This window comes from Cygnus olor, chromosome 2 (genome assembly GCF_009769625.2).
Source record: "Cygnus olor isolate bCygOlo1 chromosome 2, bCygOlo1.pri.v2, whole genome shotgun sequence".
NCBI lineage: Eukaryota > Metazoa > Chordata > Aves > Anseriformes > Anatidae > Cygnus > Cygnus olor.
The window spans coordinates 158,244,849-158,271,376 of record NC_049170.1 but is presented as its reverse complement, the minus strand read 5'-3'; the positions used below and the strand labels follow the sequence as shown (position 1 = coordinate 158,271,376).

Genomic DNA, 26,528 nt, shown 5'->3' with positions numbered 1-26,528 from the left:
ACCACATCTGCTATCGCTCTTGTGCAAATCTCTGAATTTACCTGTATTCTTGTACCATTCCCTTCCTGCTGCCTCGTATTACCTAATTAATTACGATTTTAAGGATGGAGAATGTGTCTGTCCTAATCTATTAGAACGCACTTTATCCTTCCTCCTCAGTGTGTGCCTTTTTTTTTTCTTTTTTTTTTTTTTTTAAGACCCAACTGGAGTTTTTAATATTTGATCCTGCCAGCAAAATGGGGAATGAAGATTTATGTAGGTACTGAAATACCGTGCCAGTGGATTGCTGTTCTGAAACCTAAATATAAGGATGTATTTTTCTGCAGAAAGTACACAAACTCACCTCTACCCATTATGAGGGGTGGACACAGCTGACACCAACATGTACATGACACAAAAAGAAGCTGGGCTGAACAGAAAGGGAAGAATAAAGCTTTTATCCATGCTGTCACTCCAGAGATGTCATTGCTAACTCTCTCTTTTTCCAGGCTGATGTTCGCTTGGAGACAGATGCTGGCAGCTAGAAGTGGGCAGGGATGAAAGATCAACAGTGAGGAAGGACTCGACAGATGTAAGCAGGTAGATTGGGGATTAGGGCGATTTAGTCTGGATGGAAAGCACTTAGGAGCAAGGAGGGATTTTAGATTGGATGTTAGGATGTACATATTGCAAATCTCCCCTGAATTTCTGTTAGACTTGGGTATTTATGGTTGGGATTCATGAGCACCTTTAGTAACTACTGGTGTGACTGAAGGTAATGAGAGTCGTGCAGACAGTTGTAGCAGGGTGGAAAAAGCAGTTTGCATAGATTTTGAGGTGTGCAAGTGATTGCATAGGTATTTATAATACCAGTTTCCCATTGCTTGCTGATTCCAAGCTGGAGAAGAGAGGGCAAAGAAGGAGGAATAAAGCAAAACCCTGCTGATTTTTACGTATATGACCAAAAACGATGAACTTAGCTGGGAAAACAACACAAAGTTGGTTGCACGTGTAAACTGGACAGCACTCCTGCTTGCCCCTTGTGCTGAATCAGCCACGCAGGGTGCTGGGACCATCCCTGGATGAACGCTATTTTGTGTAGTCACACTTTGCAGTAGAGCTGTGCTTCTCAGACAGCCCTAACTGCTCACCTCTCCAGCTTTCCAGAACTCCACAGCTATGCAAGCATGGGTTATTTTTGGTGGAAGTGAAGCCTGAAATTTAATTCTGCTCCGATAGGCACCGTGAAGGCTTGTCCTTCTGGTTGCTCTGTAAGATTTGAATGAAATCAGCTTATTTTCAGTCCAAGAGCTGAACAAATGAGTCAGCTCTACAGTGCTAGCAGACGAGATGGGGAGTCTTTCTATCCTAAGCTGTTTGTGCATACTGTAATATTTTGCAAGTGCTGGATTGCAGATTTTCCATCTTTTTCACCCCACCACACTGGAGTTGCTTTTAGATCCTGATTATTCCCTTAAAACAGGGATGGCTTTAGTGACTGCACTTTCTTGTCTTGTGATTCATAGGGCTTGCTGTCATCTGCTGGTCGTGCTTTAAGCTGAGCTGCTTCTGTCCTGGGCTCATCCTTCAGAACTGCACACAAGCTTTGCTGCTGGGATTTTTGAACATCTGCACAGTAGCAACCCAACAAGGTGTAAATTTGCTTTTACATTTTAAAGGAAGTCCTTGACAAGGCAAATTAGCTAGCAGGTATCCCTTTCCTCCACTCCAGGTCCTCATCTTGGGCAAAGGGGAGAGTCTCGGGCAGTGAGCAACAAGACAGCATCTCAGAGAAAGTACCGATTTTACATTATTATTATAGCTTAAGGTGCCAGCAGCTTGATTAAAATAAAGATCATTCTGAGATGTTCTCCCCGTGCTTTATCGCGCCGTGTCTGTGATGGGGGTTTTCCTCTCTTATCCTTTAGCAGAACTGGTTAATATCTATCCTCCTTTGATGCTCCTCTCTCCTTCCCAGATGTTTTTTTAGTCTGGACAGGCACTTGAAGAAAGTGGTACTTCTTTCATGTAGCTGTGGGATTTTGGTATAGGTTGTCATCAAGAACACTGTGACTTGCCTTAAACTTCTTTCCTTGGTCTCACTGCAAATGAAGCAGTTGGAGGGTGAAGTAGGGCAGGTGTTGCCCTTCAGTGTACAGCTTCAGCACACATAGACATCAGGGCTGGAGAACCAGTCTTGAAGACACTCTTAAGAACCATAGATAATGCTTTTAGTAATGAGTTTTTAAGCAGTGAAGAGCAGGGCCTGGGACTCACAACTTTTTGGCATGACATTCTGAGCAGTACGTGCATTTTACTCTTTGTTTTCCATCCCTTTCTGCAATGTTTTGTGTCCCAAATACTTTTTTTAAGAGAAAACCCTACATTTTCACTTATTTTAGGAGGTCAAAGTCAGAAGGACACTACTTGTTCCGAGATAATTTGCCATTGTCATCCTTGTTCCAGTCTTCAGTCTCGTGGGCATGTCTTGTCACTCTGGGAAATGTCCACAGTTCTTCCAAACCACAGAGCAGCTTCCTTGGACAAAGGTGCTGTTTTTAGTTTTAACTGGGCTTAGTCTATCTGAAAAACTTGGTCCTTTTGTGCCTGGCAAAGACCCACGCATCTAGCTGGGCACGCTGCCATCTCACCAGATGGCCAGCAGAGCAGTGGCCAGCACTGCGTGTCACATCTCCACTTGGCAGCACACAACATGATTCCCAGGTGACAGTTGTCATCAGCTTTGAACTCAAAACACACCTAAGGACTGGCCGAACTGATGTGCCAGCCTGAATCCAGCTCTGCGTAGTGGTAACTGGGTTGGACGTCATGGAAATAATGCCCTCAGCTGCTTTAGAAGCAGGTAGGACTCACAAGACACGGCACCGGGTCAATTCTTACCTTTGCAACATACTGCGTGAGGAGGAGCTTGGCTCCTCCGGGCAGAAGAAGGACATAGAATTATTAAAGAGTGTCCAAAGGAGGCTACAAAGATGGTGAAGGGTCTGGAGGGCAAGGCGTATGACGAGAGGCTGAGATCCCTTGGTTTGTTCAGCCCAGAGCAGAGCAGGCCGAGGGGAGGCCTCATGGCGGCCTGCAGCTCCCTCACGAGGGGAGCGGAGGGGCAGGCGCTGAGCTCTGCTCTCTGGGGACAGCGACAGGACCCGAGGGACCGGCATGGAGCTGGGACAGGGGAGGGTCAGGCTGGGTGTTAGGGAAAGGTTCTGCACCCAGAGGGTGGTTGGGTGCTGGGACAGGCTCCCCATGGCAGTGGTCATGGCACTGAGCGTGCCGGAGTTCAAGAAGCATTTGGACAAAGCTCTCAGACACATGGTCTGATTTTTGGGTGGTCCTTTGTGGACCCAGTAGTTGGATTCAATGATTCTCATGGATCCCTTCCAACCTGGGATGTTCTGTGATCCTATGATTCTTATCCAGACCTCCGGGTGGCTTCATGCAACATCTTTAAATGCATTAAGTGGAAACACATTAGTTGGATGTCCGTGTTTCTTACCTTTCTGTGGCTGCAGAGGCCCACAGCAAGATGATGATTTTTTTTTTCTATATGAACACATCCTAAGTATATTAAAAATGTTTTAAGTCATACTAAATCTGGTATTTTTAATGGGAATTAACCCTGCAGCACAGTGAATTGGGGAAGGCAGCTGATTATTCTTGTGACTTGGGTTGGGAACTACAGTAGTGGATTTAACATATTCACAGTGAGATTTTTTAAAGCCTTTATCCCGTTTTCAGAAACGCTCTTGAGGTCTGTTTTCACAGGTCTCCAGGTACTTGACGATGGAGGTACAGATGTGGGAAGGAGTTGATATCCAAGGCCCTTTTGTGCTCTGGAAGGCTTCTAAGGACCTCTTGAAATACAGTCCTTTGACCAAGGGCTATTCTATTGCCAGTCAAACCTGAGAGCTCCTAAATCCACAAAAATGTGCTGAAATTGGGTTCAGTGCCCTGAAATATTTCTATGTTTTGGCTGTTCATTTCTTTGAAAGCTTTACCCAGGGACATTTGGGACTGGGTTTCCAAAGAGACCAAGATATTCCGATAGATGTAGATACAAAAGCTCATTGTGAAGACACATGCAGGGACTTTGTTTAATTAGGTAGGGATTTTTTTTTCCCCAAAAATACTTTGCTCAGGGCCTTAGTGGAGAACAGAAGCAGACTGGAGAGCTGACCACAGCCACGCTGCATAAAATTCTATTTATCCTCTATTCCTTCTCCTCTCCTATCACAGCTACAGTTACAGAAAGAGAAGTAGAGACACAGCCATTGAAGTAGAAGGACTAAAAGCTATATAAAGATTTTTAAAAGTCATAAATCCATCTTTTAAGATTGGGTTTAGCACATTGCAGTGAACTTGGGAAATTAATCTGTTGTGTATGAAGCTACACTGAGGCAAGACCATAGGGAATCCAGTTCCCCAAAATAAGAAGTTTTGAAGGAGGACAGTCAGTCCTGGGTGCATTAAAATTTCAAAGCTACCGTACTTGTCCACATATATGGAGGCAACTGCAGTGATGAATTGAGCAAAATGAGACTTCCGTATTGCTTTTTCCTACTGATCTCTTTTTTATTATTATTATTATTTTCACTTCTGTAAAAAGTTAGAAGGCACAGATTTATAAAGAGGGTTTGCTATAGAGTACAGTTTGCAAAGAACTTGGGTTTATGACAAAATGGCGCAAAAAAAGAGTTTATTGCAATCATGTAGTAGTCAGTATTTCAGATTTATTGCAAGCACAGTAAGAGTTAAGCAGGTTGGGAAGGAGGAGTGGTCTGCTTCTTTTGCTGCACTGCTTTACCAACAAGACAGTAGCCTGCTTGTGGTTTTGAACAATACACAGATAATATCAAGCCAGGATCTAATAAAAAAATGGCTAAAGCTATATAGATAATGGCCAAAAGTACATGTATATCTACCTAAGGGGTATGCATTTGTAGTGTATGTATACGAATATGTAAGTATGCTTTTGAAATGCAATTTGGAGGTTTTAGTTGTACTGTTATTTCACACCTCTCCTTTTATAGTCTTACTGTTAAAATAAAGTGTGTCTATTCATATTTTTTTAATTTGGGGTTTGTTAACAGAATTTCAGTATTTTCACAGAGATTTTTTTTTCTTCTTGGAGTTTTCACACTTATTGCTCATCCGTGTTGGAGAAGAAGAAACCAAGCCTTGTTATCATCCTGACTGTGAGAAAAACTTTATGCTTATATACAAGATTAATAAGAAAACAGCCACTGTTGCAAAAAAAGTTTCCTTCTGGGAGACTGAACTTGCTGGAGATCAGAGAGTTGAACTCCTTTGGATCTGAGGGATGCCTGGCATCTCTCCAAAGAGATGAGGGATATTGAGTTATCAGTGCATCTTATGTCAAGGGTTCTTTTTCCTCCATATCCCCCCAGATTTGACCTGGTAGCAATCCACCTTCTTTTTTCTTTTTTTTTTTTTTTTTTTTTGATAAAATATCACCGTATTTGATGCTATATAGCTGTCGGGAAGAGGGCTACCTGTCCTGGTTTTGCTCTCCAACCCTTTTGCTTCTGGTTTCTGGTTGAACATCCTATTCCCTTTGGTCCACCTCTGTTTTACTGCAGCATTTTACTTCTTCCAGGCACATCTGAGACCTCCTTAAAGCTGAGCTGAGATGGTACAAGGAGAGGGCCAGCATCACACTACTCAGTGACTCTGCCTCTCTGCAACAATCAAAAGCCTTACAAGCACTTCTGGTATCTTCTCTCCTCCTTGGCATTTCCATCAGGGTGGCTGTGAGTCAGGCAGAAGGGATTCCCAGTCAGCAACAGCTGATCTTTCTCTTCAGCTGCTGGAGCAGTGCTCCCGTAGCATGCTGTGAATTCCTCTTGTTGGCTAAATACAAGGGCTAGCATGCTCTGGGGGAGAAATGCTGGGTCTTCTGCTTGATTTGCCATTTCTTTCTTTCCTAATTATTTCTAAAAATTCCCCACCCTCCACATGCATCAGTTTAGGCACAGCAGGGACTCAGCTTTTTTGATTGTTTTTGTTTTGTTTGTTTGTTTCCAAAACTTTTTTTTTTTTTTCATTTTGTTCTATTATTTTCTCCCCCTTCTCTCAGGCCCTTTCTCCTCACTTGCCTGTGCTGCTTTTCTTGGCCAGGCTTCCCGAAGCGAAGGCAATGACATTGTTTTACAGTGCCGTATAAATTCTTACCCTGCTTTGGCACAAGCATATTTATGTTCGCCTCCCCCTTGGTGCACACTGCGGAAAGGCTTTGTGCTCAAACCCAGCTATTAATCTCCAATTGCCTGGAGCGAGCTCTGGTTGTGAGCTTCCACGGGAAGGGTGGGTATGGAAATCCTCAACCACCAAAACAAACCCTTCCCTGCATTGAAACGAGCACTGAAGTTGTCCAGTTTTAGGGCATCCATTTAATTATCTGGTCTAAGAAGGGGACCATTACTAGTAGGCTTAGATAAATCGTCCCATGTTACACCTTGTGTGGGGATACGTTATGGCCATCCCTTGAAGCCTGTGCCACAAGGAGATATGTGTCGTCGGTATTCTTCGGAGTGCGGCACATGTTAGCACTGCAAATAGATTTTCTTCTCAGTGTGCCTGCTGAAGTATATGGGCTTTGCTCTCCTCCAGAGAGAGTCATCTTGGCCAAGCTTGTCGTGAGTATTTCCCATGAAACTCTGTAGAAATGCTAAATGTGGTGTTTACTGGGTAGTTCGCTGACTTGTGCTTTCACATGTACAAAGTGGGCCATGGCCGTGATTCACTGGACAACCTTCAATAAATCAAGTATCTTCATGTGCATCTTGCTTTCTCAGCGGAGAAGAGGAGACAGAGGAGAAGGTTGTCTCCACTCCCATTGTGCTTTTCCCATTGTGCCTGCAGGTAGGAAGGTGGGCAGGAAGCGAGCAGAAGGGCTAGGAGACTTCATATGCTGGTGTATTTCTTCTCTCGCCCTTTTTAAAGGCATAGTGATTTGCCTGGGATGGTATTTGGGTGTTAATCTTCAGCTGAGCAATGACTATGTCAGACCTTTTAAGTTAAGAAGGCAAGGAGAGGAAACCTCTAAAGAGAGCAGAAAAAATGAAGGCGATTCAGTGGCTAACCTAACAGGTTGTAAAGTAGAGGTCCTGACAAATACTTAGAAGAACAAAAATGTGAGATTCCAGCGTAAGAAGTACCTCAGTTCCTGGGAGGAAGCTCTGTCAGGCCTTTTAATGACCCCCAGTGGCCAAGATCAGTTTTATCTCATCCATGGCTTTACAGAAACACCTAGCTGTGAACGAAAGGCTTTGCAGCAGAAGGCAGGGACAGAACTTGGTTATACGGGAGCCAAGCACCGAGAAATAACGTGGCGATTAGTGTGAGCTTGGGACCAGACCGGAGTTTCTGTATTGCAGTGCTGGTTACTGGGCTGCAGTGTGTGAATGCTGCCCAGTCAGCTCGAGCTCAGCTTCCTCTGCCTGCACTCGGATTTAGAAGGTCAAAAAATAGATCAGGATATTGGCTTTGTCTTCTGGGAGGAGAAGTGAGCGTCGACAGGTTGGGAGATGCAAGCATTAAAAAATAAAGAAAGGAAGGTTGATATGCTCTAATGGAGAAGCTCTTTTGCAGCTTTTTTTCCTCTTTTCCTTTTTTAATATACATGATAACTAGTCTTCAAACACCAGTGCTTTAGGGAAAGCTTTAAACTAATTCTGCATTTGGATGTTCTGTCAGGCTAAATGCTTTGCATTTTTTTAAGGAGGATGTTTCCAGTCCCAGGTATATCAAAGTAAAGGTGAAATGACTACTGGCACCAGCAGACACCAGAAATTTGGGTTTTTAGCTCATTTTCTACGAACTGTGGTTGTCGTCGGTTCAGGATGAGGGTCAGCACACTGGCAGAAGGGTAGGAGTGGGAGTTTTGGTGCCTTCTCACTGTGAAACCACAGAGCAAGGGCAAGCAGTGGCCACATCCAGGACCACCAGCGCATCTTGGTGATGCCAAGGGTGGCTGTGATCACAAAAGTGGTGATACGGGGAGCGGGACCACAAGGAAGCTGTCTTTCTGGGGCACCCAAAGCTCCTTGCAGAGATGGGTCTGGCAGCAAACATACCAGCTTCCCTACTAAAATAGATATCAATCTTGTGAATGCTATGCTCACAGATACCTTGTAAAACTTGCCACTTTGGGCATCAAGAAAAAATATTTGAGCAGGGGGGTTCAGGAAGAAGATGAAAGAGCTCAAGAGTGTTTGTAGACACCTTGTTTTTCCCTCTGACTTGCACCCACGAGGTTCCTTAAAACACAAGGCTCTATATTCACGTAGGGTAAAATAAAGCCATGTTGGTAGTTTAATTTTCATGCTTTGGGATATAACTGGTAGGGAGTTGTTTGGTTTTGTTGGTCCAGAGTTGCTCATGGACGTGTCAAGCTACCTGCCAAGGTGAGTACCTTGCTTTGGGAGGAGATTGCCATGGCCAAAAGTTCATCCAAGCACAAATAAACACAAACTATTTCTGTGGCCCCAAAGCATATATACAGCTGCAGAGATAGATACATAAGGAGAGGCAGATTAGACCCTTTTGCTTTGGGGTATTAAAAACTCCTAAAAACGGAGTCTTTGAAGATCATTCCCGTGTAGGTTCTCTCTCCATTTCTGCTTTCTACGGCTTCTCGGTAGGTCCTGGGGGCAGGTATCAAAATAAATGAATTTCTGATGTGGTCTGTTGGTTCAGATCTTGTATTATACCTGGGCTGCCTTGGGAGGACTTTTGTTTGGGGGAAAGTTTTCTGAAGGTATTTCTAAATTCTCTGCTGGAAGGTGCTTTGGAAGGGCAACCAGGATAAAAACAAAACCAACAAAGAAAACCCAGCAAAAAGCAGCGCATGTAGAATGGCATTGTATAAGTTTAGGGATGAGATAAGTACAAAAATCTTTGTGCAGAAGTGTTTGCAGTATCTGTTTGGGGGCTTATCAATGAATAACGAAGCAGGCTGCAGGAGACCTCCTCTGCACCTTTGTTGGGGATTTATCTCGGGGCAGTTTATGAGCCCTCACGAGGAGGTTTTGAACGGATAATTTTTTGGGGAAAATAAGACCCTAATGTGGCAGAGCGGAGTGTTCATTTACACAAGATCTTTTGGTATTCCTGGTGATTACCTTTTATATGGGATTAAATACTGACCATCTTGTGAAGCTTTCATAGTAATGCTTCAAGGCCAACCTCTTCTTGCATCTGGGCTAGGAAAGGACCCGGCAGAGTGGGAGAAGTTGCTTGATTGAAATCTGCAAAGCATAACCCGTGTCCTTGCATATGAAATGACATCATTTTGCTCAGGGATTTCAGAGCAGGCACACACAGGTAGATTTTAATACAGCAGGCATGTTTGATGTCCTGTCTTAAATCCCAAACTATTAACTTAATTAATATTTTAGGCTCTTAACACCTTTCCCTGCTCGTGATCTACCTTGTGTGAGACTGGAGGATGCTGCTGCTTCCCCTTTCTGGCCTTGCAGAATCAGAATTGCATGTTCTTCGTTCTGTATTAAGTATTTCACTCTTAAGGTCCTGATCAGGCTTTGACAGAAACCTCCACATGGGCTTTTAGCTCCGTGGTTAAGCAGCATCCTTGCTTTACACCGGAGGCAGCTGCACTTCACCAGTCTGTATAGTGGTACACAGCTGGATGTATACGACCAAACTCCATTTTCTAACTGTTCCAGCAGTATTTTAAAAGGTAAATGAGTTTGTTTGCTTCTTTGTTTTTCCACTGCAAAGGTGGACAATATGATTTCAGTGGTTTTTACCAGCGTGGTGTGATCTCCTTGGGCACAAGCAGCCTTGTGATGTGCGAGTGAGAGTGCAAGCGCTGATTTTCTTAGGGAGATGGTGGTGCAGAAGATGTTAGATGACTGCCTTGATGGATTTGCTGTTTGCAAGGACAAAGGGAGGGATGGGGTGGTTAAGCTGCTGTCTGACGTGGAGATTAAACTAGGTTTAAGAAGGGTTTTGAAATGTCATTGAAGATGAACTATTTTGAATAGGCAATTCCTTAACCAGCTGCTTTTAAGTATCTCTTAAAGTGTTCAGCTGAGGTGTGCTGGCTTGTTTGGTGGGGAGGAAGAGGGAGTGAGCCTGGATTTGGGGTCTGGCCCTACAGGTCTCGTACACACTTCTGCTTCTGCTTGGAGCAGGCGTAGTAAAGTAAAACCCAAACCATTGTGATTTCTCCATGGCATAAGTTATTTCTACAGTTCACAGGGTGGTTAAGGTGGGAAGGGACCTCTGGGTCCATCTGGTCCAGCCCCTGCTCAAGCAGGGCCACCTCCAGCAGGGTGCCCAGGACCACGTCCTGGTGGCTTTTGAAGCTCTCCAAGGTGGAGACTCCACAACCTCTCTGGGCAGCCTGTGCCAGTGCTCAGTCACCCAAAAGTAGATTCAGTTTTCTCATTTTCTCCAGAAAACAGGCAGAAAAATAATAATAATAATTAAAAAAAAGCCATTTATTGAAGAAACAACTGTGTATCTCTTGATTGGATTGCTAATTTAAAAATATTTAGGATCTGGAAGAAATCTCCCCATTTTCCTAAGAAGGACTCCATCTTTTCTCCACAGGGAAATGAAAGGAGGGGGTGGGAAATGTAAAAAATGGATTTATCCTAGTGTTCAGGACAAGAGTGAGGGCTGGGACGTCCCAAGATCTTATCTCAGCCCTGATCCCACCTCCCTCACCATTTTTTCACAGAAACTGGAGCTGTGCTTCTTTCCCCAATGCTGCTGATAACTCACATTGCACATTGCTCTTTCTTTTGTAATTTTTAAGCATACTGAGGATCTTGCTGTGATTATGAAAATTGCAAAGAAATATTTATGCATTCCCAAGCTGTCAGACTGGGCAACAGGAGAGGAGGAAAAAGCATATCATACTCTTCCTGAAGGAACAGGCAGGTTTTTGAGGATCTCAAGGCAGAAGGAGGACAGGGGAATGACTGGGGTCCTGCTGGACGTTTTGCATCCCGTTACTTCCCCCGCTCCCGAGTGCGTTTCATCATCATAAAGGTCTTGTCGCAGATTTTGCTTTGAGTGCTAAAAGCTTTGCTCCCCTCTGCCTTCCTCCATGATTTAAGAGCCACAGATGCTGATACATCTCCGAGACAGAATCTATTACACTTCTCCTGCCAAGCAGAGCTATGGTGCTTGCTTTATGTCCCTCCTCCTAACACTCAATTTGTTCTTTGTCGGTGCTCAGCTGGCCACATTGCTGAGCACCAGCAGGGCTCCCTCCGTGCAGTGGTTCCTATTAGCTTTCCCCGTCTTAATTTCATTATCCATTTCTAATGGCGTTTTAATGCCTGAGCTGAATGTACAGTATCGAGGACTTCATGCAGCTTCTGTTTCTCCAGAAGTTTGCCACGGAGAGCACGACTGACTGTCCGCTGTTTGCTCCTGCTGTAGAGAAGAGGTGGGCTCCAGGACTGGAAATGATAGGGGTGTCTGCATTTATTATCTTTAACTTATTTTATTTTTTATTTTTTATTTATTTTCTCGAGGATGGATGCCGAAGCATTTACATACGTGTCAGCTTCCTACGAGTTTGTAGCAATTGCTGATTTTCCTCCTTTGAATATCAATGTATTGAACGCTCATTGCATGGACTTTTGAGCAAGTCTTTGTCCACTTGTATCTGTTCAGGTGGGAGTAGCATCTTTTCTGGACTGCTCTACAAATAATCTTTGCAAACATCATCTCATATACGTTTTCCTTCGTTTCACTTCACAAATAAATTATTTAGTATTTCCAAAGCTCAGTTTTCACTTTTTGTTTGTTTCTTTCCTTGGTTATTCCCGTGGCCTTTCTCCAAGCATCCTTGGGTCCTTATCCCAGCTGTAGAGCAGAGCAAGAGGTTGCCCTTCCTCTTGGAAGCCCACCACCCCTCTGTGAACCAGATTACTACATGAGCTTGTCCCCGGCAAGTAGTGCCAGTACTTTACACCTAATCTGTCTGGTTTTTGGTGGAAGCAGGCAGTGCCTTACTCTCTGGCTGCCCCAGGGTCTTTGAGGGCCATGGAGTTGCCAAGAGGATCGATGGCTCCCAAAGCCACTCCAGCACCACGCAAGGGGCGTAGTCATTGGTATCGGGTTTAATATTCATACGAACATCTGCTATTTTTATTAGTCACTAAATCTGTCGGTGGTGGAATTGAGGCATTCCGCTTTTCAAAGGTAATTAAAGACTGAGTAGTTCATAAAACATGACTCAGCCTACGGGGTTCTGGCAAGGTACTGCGTGTTGCTTGCACTTGCCAAAAGGATGCCAGATGTTGATGGGAAAACGGAGCTCTCTCCTTTCCCAGAGGAGCACCAGGTTCTTCCAGACTTGAGCAAGACCTGAAGCGAGGCTTGGCGACATGGATGTGACAGCAGGTGATGGGACGAGTGCTGGCATTATTCAAGCTAAGGCATCTTCACGGCGAGGAGCAGCCCTGCAGTCCATCTCCCCTGAAGCTGTCCAGAGCATTTCTACGTGTTCCTCACCATCAAACTTCAACTGCTTCTTCAGGGAGATTAATTCAGAGCGCAGTCGTTCTCGCCATTGAGAAATGCTCCTTGAAACATAATCCATTCTTTCCTTTTAAGTTTAATTCCTTTACGCTTAATTTTTCTTGCTCTGGTCGTGCCCAGGTTACTTTGTTGGAGTAACGACGTGTGGCTGCAGAAAGGTCTGAAGACTCACCTTTTGTCTCTGATGACGTTAGCCCGGATTAGTATTGCACGCTGCAGAAGGCGAGAGGGAGCACCACATGGCAAGATGAATAAATGTGATTACTGTATGGCGTGACACAGATGCAAATGTGCCTGGGGGGCTTAATGGGAAACAGAGAAATCTTTCAGTTTTGGAAGAAGAGACAAATAGAACAAGTGCTGTTGGACTTCTGAAATTAGGAATGGCGTAGTGGGGAGAGGTGCTGTTACAGTGCATCATTTCTTCCCTCTCTATCATCTTTTCTCTCACGTGAAGTGAGAGCAATGACAAAAACATACTTTCTCAAGCATGGAAACTTGTGTGTCTGTATTTTATACATCTAAAACAAACAAACAGAGGTATTCACTTTCTGGGAACCTTGTTGCTTTTGCTTTATAGCTCCAACAGGGAAATTTGGGTGTGGTTTTGAATGGGAAGGGTAGTTTCCTCAAAAGGCCAGCTGCCATAAAGCAGGAAGTGAGAAAATGAGAACTTAGTATTTATGTGAACACCAGTGACCAGAACTAACAGGAGGGATCAGTATTCATTGCCTGGAAAATGGGGATTGTAGCTGCCTCGATCATCTCTTCTCTGGTAAGCTTCTGGTGCGTGTATCCATTCCTTTCTGTTCTTAGTGAAGCTTCACTCTTATGTCTTGTGTTTTCCCACCACAGTGGGCCAGGTATTATAAATAGAGCAGGACGAGTTATGCTGTCCTTTGGAAAGGCAAATACAGAAAGGATCTCCCTGATGCTTAAGTTGCGCTGTTGTGATGTTAAGCGTTGTTAAAGCGAAGTCTGGGAACATAAAACACGTGGTCTGTTCTGCCAGTATTTCCTGGACCATAGCACGGATTGCGCTGAATTCCCTTGGAGGGAATTACTATTATTATTTTTTTTCCAGTGTAATTGGTATGCATGTGATAAAAATAAGTCCTTCCTGTCAAAGACCCCTGCAGGAAAGGGAGCTTTGGGATGATTTTACCCATCCATCTCCTGCCCTGCTGTTCCATATCAGGAAGAGAGGGAAGGAGCATTTTTATTTTCATAACACTATTTATTTTGGTTATCAGTCTGATCAGCAGCATTTGCTGTGTCCTAAGGAAACCAAATGATAGTTAAGTTCTTGACCAAAGCAAAGCACTGTCTTGCAAATGCATCTCTCCCTCTGGAAAGAAGAAAATGGAGGTGTGAGTGGCTTACATGGAGCAAGTATCAGTCCTTTGGTGCACTTAGAATCACAGAATCATAGAATCTTGTAGGTTAGAAAAGATCTCCAAAATCAGGCATTGACGATCTCCAAGATCATCGAGTCCAAGCATTGACCTACCACCGCCAAGTCTACCACTAAGCCATGTCCCTAAGCACCACATCTACACGTCTCTTGAAGACCTCCAGAGAAGGAGACTCAACTGCTTCCCTGGGCAGCCTGTTCCAGTGTTTCACAACCAGTTCAGTGAAGAAATTTTTCTTAATATCCAACCTAAACCTCTTCTGGTGCAACTTGGGGCCGTTTCCTCTTGTCCTAAAACTTTGCTGCAGGGTTGCTCTGAGAAGCTGCAGAGCGTACAACTCTTACCTCTTATCTGTACTCTTCTTTATCTGTTGGAGAGGCTAATCCATAGGATCATTTAGGTTGGATAAGACCTTCAGGATCTTAAAGTTCAACCATCTACCTGACTGACTGAGTCCCGTCATTAAACCATGTCCCTTAGTGCCACGCTGGATGGTTTGGGATGGTTACAAGTAGTTCAGTGCTGTTCCTAAGCTACTACAGGCAGGGCTGTTGGGCTTGGACATGCCGTGCTGATGATGCTACAAGCCTTCAGTCCACATCTGGCAGCTTCGTGTCTCTTTGGTGAAGAAGAAAACGTGTTTAGGTCTGGTCTGCCCGCCAGCATTTTTAATAGTTAGGAGAGATAATTGCTCCATTCAGAGTAGTGAGACACGCAGCCAGGTTTGAAAGTGGTGAAATGATGATAGATCGCAGCTATTTATCATGTGTTGCGAGGAAGGAGAAGAAGGGGGAGGTAAGAAAAGCGGCACCAGCTCGGTGCAGGTGCTTCCTCGCAGTTTGCATCACCACTGCCAACTGCGCCAGCAAAATGAAGTCCTTGTCCTTGCGACCTCCGGAGAGGTCTCAGAAGTTGGCCAGTCTTCTTCCCTCTGCTTTGCTAATGCACTAAATGGCTAGGCACTAATCACAGTAGTCTGCAAAAAAACGTGAGAGGTCAGAAGACCAGCTGAGTTTTTTAGGGTTTAATTTGTTTCCAGCATTGCAGGAGGAAAAATCATCGTTGCTTGCAGGTTGAATGTACTTGAGAGGCATTCAGAGAAATGTATTTAATACACATATTTGCGTATGTCAGCTCTTAGGTTTTGTTCCTTGCATAGAGATGTGGCAGGATGTGCTTGAGACAAAGAAAGTGGCTCATTCGTTCAAAACTGTTCTTCCCAGGAGAACGTGGTCCACGTCCCCCTTTCAAGGACACCAGTGTGGTGTGAGTGTAATTTTAATTTCCAGCAAATAAATTTAGTAGACTGGCTAGACAAGGATAGGCCTGGCTACCTAAAGGAAGTAAATACCATGTTGTTGAATGCCTGCCTTTAAATCCCATCTATTTGTGTTGGGCCTCCAGTCTTGCTTCACGCACAAGTGAGCTCGCAGAAGCGGTTAATAGACATATGTCTGCAGGATCAGGCCCCCTCTGAAAGCACAGATTCAATTATACGCATGACAAATTCATGTACTTGTTTGAACAAAGGAACATTCAGTGCAAGCTCTTCTGGGGAGGAAGCGTGTAATCATGCGTGTTTGGTGCCGTGCTCGGCGTGATGAAACATCGGGGAGCAATTCATTCTCAGCACCAGTGCAAAAATGGTGATTAATAAAATTATAACCGTTTACAGTTCTAATGCTAGGTTTGAACCAGTCTGCTTGTGTCTTTCCCTGATTCAGGAGATAGTACAATTATTTTTATATATGTGAAGCTTGGATAATATGATAGCTCAAATGCTTACTCTCTAGTAGCTGATTTAATTATATGAAATGTCAAGTTAGTTTAAGAAACACTCGGGGAAACCCCTACCTCTGTCAACCAGGAGTATGCCAAGTGTTTCAGAAGATAACTTGCACCTTGTGAGTTAAAAACAAACCAAACCAGAAGGCAACACATGCCCAGCCTCTGTGCACAGTGTGATGCATCGTGAATATAAAAGCAAAACTGAAACAACAGATTTGATTTTCTTTTATATTTTGAAGAGTGAATAAAGCAGCTTTGTGTTGCTCACGGTGTGCCTCATTGATGCCTTTTTATTGCCAGCGAGTTTCACACATGGTGAACAAGGGTAAGGCTTGGGATTTGGGCTGGGGAAATAAGTGTTGACTGAGCTGGTAGTTAGCTCTTCCCCGCAGTACAAATCCTCGTATGCATGTGGTCTCTGCCTCAAGAAGATGGGCTTCTGATCGAGAAGAAAGGCCTGGATGAACAAAAGGAATGGATTTGCTCCTTGCTGAGATCAAAGAGTGCAGGTTTTTTAATTTGAGCTCCGAAGGCTTTGAAGCGGAGGAAAGCCGCCTCGGTTTAACAAGTCGCTGTGTGTCAGCGGGACTGTGGTTTGTCTGCTGAACCCGATGGAAATGTGAGATAAAACACACTCGCCTGAATCTTTCACAGGGGTGTAAGCAAGTCCAGCACATCTTATTTTGCTGTTGGCAAAGAGCACGCGTCCTGCTCCTTCCATCAGCTCAGGCGACATAACTTGGTCATGCATCCAAGTCCCCGTCCTAAATACAGACAGCTGTTGCTCCCATTTCTTTTAGAGAACTCAGTTTAAACCTGTACAGGCAATACGTGAAAAAATATCCCAGCCGAAAGTGATTTTTGTAAGAGTGATTATTAAATTTCAGATGTGTGCTTATGGTTGGGCATAACTTGTGCGAGATGTGGACTGTGTCCAGGCCACATCCTTCTGCGGAAGCCGAGCAATTCCATCAGCCTTCAGATGTTTACTTTGATGTAAACTACTTTTGAGATGCAAAATATTTGGAAATCTCATCTGAACGCGAGGCTGAATTTAGTAACATCCTTGTGACATTATTGGGTAAACAAGCACTTCATGCACCAGTATCATCGGGCTGTTTGAAGAAATAATTGGTTGCTATTTTGGGATACAGCTTAAGTATAAAAATACTAATACGAAGTGAGGAACTTTGTCAATGTTCAGAAATACCTTGCTAGACTTGAGGAGATAAGTGTCTTGTTCAGAAGAACAGACAATAGCTTCTTTTACTAATTAAGGACAAAGACTGCCTGAATTTTGAGAAAGCTCTCTAGAAAAGGCAAAGAATTTAAGAGTATTTTTGGTACTCTTTGAATAAAAGTTTTGCCTTCTCTGCAGTTTCTTGCAAGTTCTGTGATCTCTGGATGAGGGCTAAGGGCAAGGAAAAGTCGTGGCATCAATAATGACAGAATTCTGAAGATGTTTTGATAAGAGACAGCAATGGTTACACGGCTCTTCAGCAGGCATTGACATTCTCTACATGATATTTAAGGTATGAAGACGAACCCCAAACAGATACTTTAGTCCAGGCTGACCTCTGGAAAAGGTACCAGTTGTCAGTACCAGTAGAGGAAGAGAGGATGTACTTCTGATATTAAACCAATGGTGCTGGTGCTGGCAAAGATTTATTTTAGGGGAGCTGTGGAGCCCTCATTCTGTTTTCACGGCTCTTTGGTAGTCATCATTTCAGCAAGTTCTAAAAATAACGTCGTAATATAAAGGATCAGCAGTCTCTTCTGGTTTCGAACATTGGGTTGCTTGAGACACCAGTGAAATTTCTGTTGTTATTTCGGGTTGTTTAATAAGAACTAATTCGTGTTCTTGGACTTGTGAATGACTTTGAGTTGCAACTTCAATTCCATAAATCAGGGGTAGTTTTGCCCATTTATAAGAAACTGCCTTGCTTTTGCTGGCAGCAAGCATTCCCAGCGCAGTAGGTGCTTTTCTCAGGTCCCGTATCAAAGGTGGAAGAAGGCAGCGGGTGCTATCACGGGGCGGAGGTGTCAGTGTGGCTGTCATCGGGAGCTGCCGTAGGTCCTTGGGGCTGTGCGTACGGGTGTGTGTGTGATGTGAGCTCCTCTCCCTCAGCTCGCAGTCCTTTGATCATCACCGTGCTGCTGTCTTCAGTCGTTGTCTCCTTTAGTATGCGTAACATGTTGACAGTTAGATCCCAGAATTGATGCATTACAGCATTTCTGTGTGCAGGCAATTGCATAACATATTTATGTTTGCTTTTTTTGTGTGCGCGCCACACTTTTTTTTTTTTTTTTTTTTTCTTTTCTGAATTTGTTTAGGCTGAAATTACCTGGAACACTGCTGTTTCTAGTCCTGCAGACCCTGGCGGGACTTCTGACCGCTCACTTGGCTGGCGCGCGGGCTGAGTCCTCCTGCCAGGCTGTGCTGACGGCCAGCATCATGGAAGTCAGCCCGCTTACACAAGCGGCTTCGGTGAGATAAAAGCAGTGGAAGAACTCCCCAGTGGAAAAGAAACAACAACAACAACAAACAAACAAACAAACAAAAAAACAACACCTTTTTTTGAGTCTTAAGTGATGGGAATGCCTATCAATCAGATGTATTTTAACGTCTGAAGCGATGTGAAATCCTGTAAAAAAATAATTAAAATACGAATGTATACCGAGGTTCCTAGGTTGTAGGTAAAGATAGTTAATTATTTCACAGGCAGTTTGTTACCTGAGTATCTGATTAAGAAAGCACATCGAGCTTATCAAGAAAGCATGTCTATCTCCTCACCCTCAGCCCTCTTTCCTTTTCCCAGCAGGCCAGTTTTTATGGTCTCTGAGGACCTAGTTAATGCCTTTAAATATTTCAAGCCAAATTTGGGGACGTGGGCATGGAAGACTTCCCTGCTCCTAGTGCCATGAAGACTTGAAAGTTTGCTTTTGTTCTGGCAGTCCGAGAATTCGTAGCAAGTGCTTTCACAGTTTCCAAATGCCTTTGGGACAAAACCACCGACCCCTGGAGGAGCCTGGGCGCTCGGTGCTTTTGTCATTGCTGGCTTGCACCCAGCTGGTGTCTTCAAGGACCAACAAAATAGAGTTTCTGTGAATATTTTGGGCTGTGGCTGGCACCAAGTGTCTGCCCAGGGGCAGACACACTGATGGGGCAATATGTGCTGGGGTAAAACAGCGTGTGCTCCTGCAGCAGTTAGCTTTAATGCACGTGAGTCAGAGCCCTTAGTTCTCTCTGCAGCAGTAAATTAGGGATAATTATTGCCTTCCTCACAATTTTGAGGTATATTATAAGGTGAGGTTTGCAAAAACATTTTGACCTAGATATTACAAGATTAGGACTTCCTCCTCTTTCTCCTCGTCATTCCTGCCGTTACCGTTGCAAGGTATTGCACTATCTGGTAGCCATGCGGGCAGCCTCGAGCATTTGCACATCCCAAGGTTTTTTGGGGTTTTTGGAAGGATGCCTTCTTTTAAGGGAGGAATTTCTGGGAAGGCCTTGGGCAGGATTCATCACTGAAAGGCTGCTCTTGCTTCCCCTGGATGGTGGCAGCCCTGGATGTTGGAGCTGAAGCCATTTCTTTTGCTGCACAGCTTAAGTTGAGCTTATGTCTGTTAAAGGCAAGCTTAGGAAGGTTTTTATTCAAATAGTTAAAACCTTCATTAGGTGTTGCTTACAAAATAATCAATAGCGAAATGAGTGTTTAAAGCATTGTTTCTTGAAGGGGAACATGTCCCCAAGAGAGAAGTGGAAGACTAAAAACTATTTCTGCTGGTCAAACCATCGGTCAAGGAGCAGAGCTTCAGCAAATGTACTGAATTTGGTCACCCTTGTATTTATGGCTACACACATCCACATGCACTGATGAAGCTGTTACGGTGATACTCTCTGCCTCAGTGGTTTTAAGCATTTAGTTAATAGATTTAAAGTGCTCTAATACCGATAGGGAAAAATAAACATTTCCTTTACATTGCTGGGCTACTTCTGTTGTGGCAGCAGAGTCCTCAACGTGTGTGTTTGTTTCTGGTATTGAAGTATCGATTTCAGTATTTTGTCTTTGGATCCAGTGTAGTAGCAGCAAAGCTCAGCTTCACGTATGGATTGAGGGAGCTGGGAGGAGGGTAGCCTGCATGTGCCTGAGGAATTCGGCAAGGATGAGCAGCTTCCAGAGCATCTCTGTCAGCTGGCAGCACAACAGCTTTGGTCCTGCAGGGCTGTCCGTCCTCGAGGTGGAAATTTAACATTCCACGGCGCTTTCCGATGCATTAAGCACAGTCCATAAAGGTACTGGAGTGGATACCAACAACAAAGGCATCAATCAGGATTCACTCATCGGTTTTCCCCTGTCAAGCTGCAAACCCTACCAGGAGACGGTAACCATGCAAAGATGGCATTGGAGAGGCTCGTGCTCCAGTGTATGAGTGAGCAAGGAGATGTATAATTATGAATGCCTCGTATCGCTGCCCATCGCGAGTGTGGGAGGGGAATTTTGAAGCTCTGCTCTTGTCTGCCTTCACTCTGCCAGTTATTTACTTGAGCAGGAGCAGTATTTCTCCAGCATTGCAGGATCTCAGCTGGGAAGATCTCTAGCTGGGAGCAGCAAGAATGATTTACCAGCCGTGGTTTGCATGAACCAGAATCAGGCTCATCTCCACAGAGCTCGGTTGTCCTACCAGGAGGCTGTGCTCCGATTTCTTTTCCAGCACTTCTGGCAAGCGGCATGGCATGATGGGTGCTCAAGTCTGTCCTGCTGAAAAAAACATCAGTCCCCTGAAAAATTCCAAAGAGTAGTGTGGGCTATCACAGAGCAATGTTGGCCTTTTCAGTGGAGAAGGGGATACACCCCATGCTTCCCCCTGAAAACTGATGCATTGGTTATATATTTTTATTTTATATGCCTTACTCTTTCCATGGGTAAACGTCTGGGAGATGTTCAACAGACAGAAGCAAAGCTGGGCATTGTTGGTGAGCCTGGGGAGCAGCAAGATGATATCATTTATTAGGAAGAGACCCACAGACAACAGCAGGAACAGCACTGCATGCCAGAAGACCAGCTCCAAATAATGCCATGCTTCAGAGCCTGATTTTTTTTTCCTTTGCTTTCAGCTTTTCTTTGCCACCCACTCAATGTCCTTCAGAAGCTGACTGCCGGGAGCTGAATAACGCAATGATGTTTATTCTTCGCTATGTCATCATGAAAAGTAGGCTGAGTTCATTGAATCTGGAAGTTAAGTTGATGTCAGAGACCTGAGTGGGCTCAGCCTTCCTCAAAGATCTCATTTGCTGTGTGTTGGCTTTGACAAATAGTTAGTGGTGGAATTGGGAGTCCTGCTGTGTGGGCTGGGTTTTTGCCCAAGGTGGGGTTTACTCCAGCACGCCATGCAGTAGAAGAGATGAAGACAGGCTAAACAGTGGTAGACAGAGGTGGAAACACTGCAGGGGGAGGGAAGGACTTGCCATCTTCTAGAAGACCAGGGGTCCATCTAGTTTGGAAACGCTTTCTTGCTATGAGAGTGATGGAGCACAGGTTGCCCAGAGAAGCTGTGGAGTCTCCTCCCTGGAGAGCTTCAAAAGCCACCAGGACATGGTCCTGGGCACCCTGCTGGAGGTGACCCTGCCTGAGCAGGGGCTGGAGCAGGTGGACCCAGATGTTCCTTCACACCCCAACCAGTCTGCAATCCTCTGATTCACCTCTTTTGATGTAGTTCTCACAACATCTTGAAATACACCTGTAGATCAGATGTCCCCTGTAGATCCACCTGTAGATCAGATGTCCCCTTGGCATTCTGCATTAGACCTCCTTCTGTGGGAAAGCACACTGGTGCTGACTGAGGGCAAGGTGTATTTTCTGCTGTTTCAGTAAAGCTGACTGTGCTGAGCCTTTACAGGGTCTGGGCATCACAGGAGGGAGCTTCATCTGTACTGATGGTAGTACACACAGCTGGAAGTAGTGATAGTAAAGCTCTGCTCTGCCCCAGTGAGAATAAATAATAACAATTTCCCCATGCTTAGTGCCTTTCATCAAAACATCTCAGCCACTCTGCAAGCATTAATTAATGCTTGCATTAATTGCAATGCTTCGTGCCACCCCAGAGCAACAGTCCAGTATTTGTCATCACTGCTTTATGGATGCTGTAACCAACTCACAGAGAAGTGAATCAATTTTCTTCAGGTACCGACAGAAAGGAATAAAATATGGGAGTTTGGGGCTTGTAGATCTGTAGACAGTACATTTTCCATTTTTCTCTTTAAGACATCCAGAAGGGGATTTACCAGGTTAGTAGATAAGGAGATGTCTGCTTTCAGGTCCTGACTGGGAAGGAAGGAGGTGCCTGTGAAGGCACCTTCTGAGAGGATGCAGCTGAGCTGCCAGGAGGACCATGGCAATAGCTTGTAAGGAGTTAAAGTCGATTCTAGCACTTAGCACATGAGGCACAATCTGTGGGTTTTGGGCAGCACCACAATAAATGTGTTAAGGCCAATTAATAACAAAGGCCCTCAAGCAAACTTGGCTTTCTGTGGAGAGATCAATGTCATTCTTCAGCCTGCAGTAAAAATAGATCATTGCTGGGATGTGTTACACAGTCTTTTAAGAAATGAAGAACAAGCTTTGCTGCTTGAATAGCATTAAAACAAGGGTAGGCGATGAGAGTAGGTTTGTCGAGGGGCATGAAGCTGCAATAAAGGAGGGTCAGGCTGGGTGTTAGGGAAAAGTTCTGTACCCAGAGCTGGTCAGGCACTGGGACAGGCTCCCCAAGGGACATGGTCACGGCTCTGATCCTGATGGAGTTCAAGGAGTGTTTGGACAACGCTCTCAGACACAGGGTCTGGTTTTGGGTGGTCCTGTGTGGAGCCAGGGTTTGGACTCGATGGATCCTTTTGGATCCCTTCCCACTCAGGATGCTCTGTTATCCATAATGGCTGTGATTTCTGTGCTGTCTCCCTCCTTGGGAAGTGACCTGGGGAATGTCTTTTTCCATCGAGTCTGTTAATGGCTTAGGTTTTGCACAGTTAGGATTGGCACTGTTGACCTGCTGGCTCAGAGAGATGTTGAGCCATCTTCCTTTGGGTGGTTGTATGGCTCACCCAACAAGTGCGTGCAGAAGAGCAGCAGCGTAGTAGAGGAAGTAGAAGCCTCTCAAAAACTAGGAGAAGGCTTTCAAGTTCCAAACATTTTTCTTCCCTTCTTTCTTTCCTTCACTTTTTTCTTCGTGAAGTGTTTCTGTGAAGGACTTGGAGCCGGGCCTGCTCGCTGAGGCCTGACCCAGCCTGCTCACTGCAGCCTTCCCATGGCGTGGCCCAGCCCATGCCCAGCAGGCAGCAGGAACTGTATTTTTTTTTCAGACTGGATATCAGGAAAAGGTTCTTCACCGAAAGGGTGGTCGGGCAATGGAACAGTCTCCCCAGGGAAGTGGTCACAGCACCAAGCCTGATGGAGTTCAAGAAGTGTATGGAAAACTCAGACACATGATCTGACATTTTTTTCTTTGGGGACCCAGGAGTTGGACTCGATGATCCTTGTGGGTCCCTTCCAACTCAGATATTCTATGATTCTATGATTCTACAGGGTCTGCTGCAACAATACTTGACTGTCAAAGCAGATCCCTGCACAGACTGGTTTTGGATAGCGTCTTTATGGTTTATTCTGATACTGAGCTCATGCCCTGGGTGTGAAGAGCAAGAGTCACGTTTGGTCTCCACATGTCGTGTGAAAGGAGAAGGTGCTGTGTTCAGAGCAAAGAGAAGGAGAAGAGCCTTAAAGAACTAGTTGTGCCGTTGTGTACATGGCTTAGAGGGGAGGCCGAGTCATGGTGGAATAAGCCATAGAAAGCACTTCTTGCTCAAGAAGTCCCCAAGATACGAGTGGTCAGTGCTTGTGCAGCAGCACACGTATTTTCCACCTTTCTGCATTTTCTAGGCATCTGCTGTTCTCCACTGCTATGGCCCTTTGATCTACCCCAACGTGCCTGTTCTTGCTTTGTAGGTCAAGCTGAGCCAGATCCTGGCCACTCGTCCTTAAGAGGCAACCCAATGTGCTGAGAGCTCCACTGGTGTGGTGGCCTCCTGCTTGAGGCAGGAGGTTGGGTGCAGTGCTGCCTGCAAGGGGACACAGCATCAGGAGGCAAATAAGCTGCTAGGGAAGGTGTGAGTCAGCCAAGACAAGCTTTTTGTACAGCTCTAACTGCCCATCCACTTGCTCTTTGACCACGAGAAAAGGCAGAGGAAAAACAGCCTGTTCCCCACAAGGGGATGGAGAGGAAATACTTAATTAGCAAGACAGTATGCCCTGGAGGCTGCTGCAGTAAAATGTTAATTGAGCAAGCCCAGTTCAGAAGTCGTACATATTCAGCTAAATGTTTAATAGTTCACATTTTTGCACTAGTTAACGGTGGCAGTGTTCAAAAGGCCGCGCTGACTGCAGTAAAACTTCTTCACGAGGTATTCTTGGGCTTTTTCAAGAAAGCCAGGCGGAGAGATGGTGGTCTTGTCTGCAAACACAGCTGGTTTTACATGCCTCTTCTACAATGAAGAAATGCTGGATGACACCAGGACTTTGGCCATGGTTCTGGTTTTGGCAGCAGACATTTCGGCAGCAGAAAGTGGATCTACACATCGTTTTGTTGCTGCTTTGTTTAGGTCACCTGCCTCTCAACATCCCCACTTTAATTTTGCACGAAGCTCCAATCAAGCTAAGAGAGTTAACACTTCTGTGGGGTAAGGATGGAGGGGGAACCTTTTACAAAAGGTATAATTGCCAAATAGAGATAAGAAGGTCTAATTTTTTCTCTCCTTCCCTGGCAGGTTTCAACATGGTAGAGTCCTCCCCCCCCCCGCGTTTGGTTTTCGTTGTCATTTTTACAAAGGCACTATTGTTTTTCTACACAATGGCATGGGTGGGAAGGGACAAAATGGTTCAGACAGCTCAGGGCAGGAAGATTAGCTTTGCAAAATGCTTATAATTCTATTATTTAGCCAGGCAAGCGTTGTCATTTGGGAGGGAGGATGGGGAGGCAGAAGAGAGAGATGTTATCAACAAAACTGATTGCTTTTTTTTCCTTCTATCCTTTCCTCTGTCAGAATAAAATAAATAGCTGTCTTGTCTTGAAGAAATATATATATTTCTTGATTTCTAGAGGATAAACTTGGAGTTTAATTAGATTCAGTGGTGCAGTATTACTTCTCATCGGCTGATCATTTTAATTAAATTATTGCAAAGATCGGAAAGTATTAATCTAGTGGTTGAAGAACAGAGGAAGAGCTTGGGAAGTTTTGCGCTATGACTCTTACCTTGAAACAAATTCTCAGTAACCGTACATCACTCCATGATTCTGTTTTCCTTCCTGCTTGCGCTAATAATCTGTTTTCCTTGGATATCAAGAAGATGGTGCAATACCCAGAAGTGCGTGAAACATGTAAGACATTATGGAAATGATGTTCTACATTCATCAAAATGACACGTACATTAAAAACTCAACAATTTCATTAACAGCATACTTTGGATTTTCATGAGAAATTTGGAGGTTTTAGCAAAGATTTAATAGCAGGTGCTTTTAATGTGCTCTCGTGCTAGGACATCTCAGGAAAATATTTGCAATGAAAAAGTAATATGCAGTAAAACATGTTTTACGTGTATCTGGGTGTATACATAGCCACATGACATGCATATAACTACTGTACGATGACAAACTGCTACTAATACTCTAATGCTAACAAGCAAACAGAAGACTTCAGATATTTTCTTTAATTTACTTTCTTGGCTTTGAAATTCCTAAAATAGCGTGTAATTTTTTACTTAATTTTTTTTTTTTTGAGCGGTGGGAGATGAACATGATTGTTCCTGTCTTTACTATATAGAGGCAACGTTTCTGTCTATATGGGTAAATACTGCCATAGTGCATCCCACTATTGAATGCAACAGCCTATGCCCTATGGATGTTAAATCCCCTGAAACCAGTGGCAAAGCCTCCAGGGAGTTTGAGATTCGTCAGAGCATGGTGCCTGGGAGGCTGCACAGTGCCTGGTTGTATTCTGACCAAAACCAATTTGACGTGGTTTTCTGTTCTGCTTTTCATAGATTTCACTGTTGGATCGGGCAGATGGCCTACAAGTCACTAGAGCAACTGCATATAATGTAATAGCGCGCTATGAAATTACGCCCGTCTCTATTTTGGTTGCATTGCTGCCTAGCTGTTCTGCTGATCTCAAACTCTGTGCTTTCCCCTGATTTCCACCTAGGACCTGGTCTGTGTTGCAGTGGAAGGGGGGATTTGTCCATCCCAAAGGAAGCTTGCCAAAAATCCCCAAGGGTTGCATGTGTCTCAAAGACGGCGAACCACACCTGTAATCAAATTGGATTATTTTATACCTATCCATGTCAGATGCCAGAAAATACGCTTATTAATACTGATTTGGGCTACAAACGGCTAAAATGGTTGTTCCTACCCTGGCCATCCCTGTTGCCCGCTGTCGGGGTGGGTCCCTTGGGTGTCCTCATGCGTGGCACCTCCTGGCAATGCACAGGGTGCTCGGCAGCCAGGCTGGAGTGACAAGCCGTGAGGCAGCCAGCAGAGGGAAATTGTCAGCTCTCTCCTGCAGCTTTAATTAGCTCTCTGGAGGCGACTGCTTGACAGCAAATCTTTTCTACGGGCCTGCCTCCTAAATTGTATTCATAACGGGCAGACGCGCTCAGCACGGCGTCACCTTCCCGGCGAGGTGGCTGCTCGCTGCTGTAGAGCGTAATTGAGCCTTGGGATTAAGCAGCACATCAT

The 26,528-nt window shown here is 44.7% G+C and overlaps 1 protein-coding gene and 1 long non-coding RNA gene across 9 annotated transcripts in view; both read left to right on the top strand.

The window, feature by feature from the left end:
- The window catches only part of TSNARE1 (t-SNARE domain containing 1), a 461,283-nt gene that overhangs the window by 110,172 nt on the left and 324,583 nt on the right, over positions 1-26,528 (top strand). The window lies entirely within an intron of this gene.
- Positions 2,447-19,737, top strand: LOC121065015. The gene is made up of 2 exons (XR_005816864.1): positions 2,447-2,842; positions 18,081-19,737. It is a non-coding gene; the product is annotated as an uncharacterized LOC121065015 (long non-coding RNA).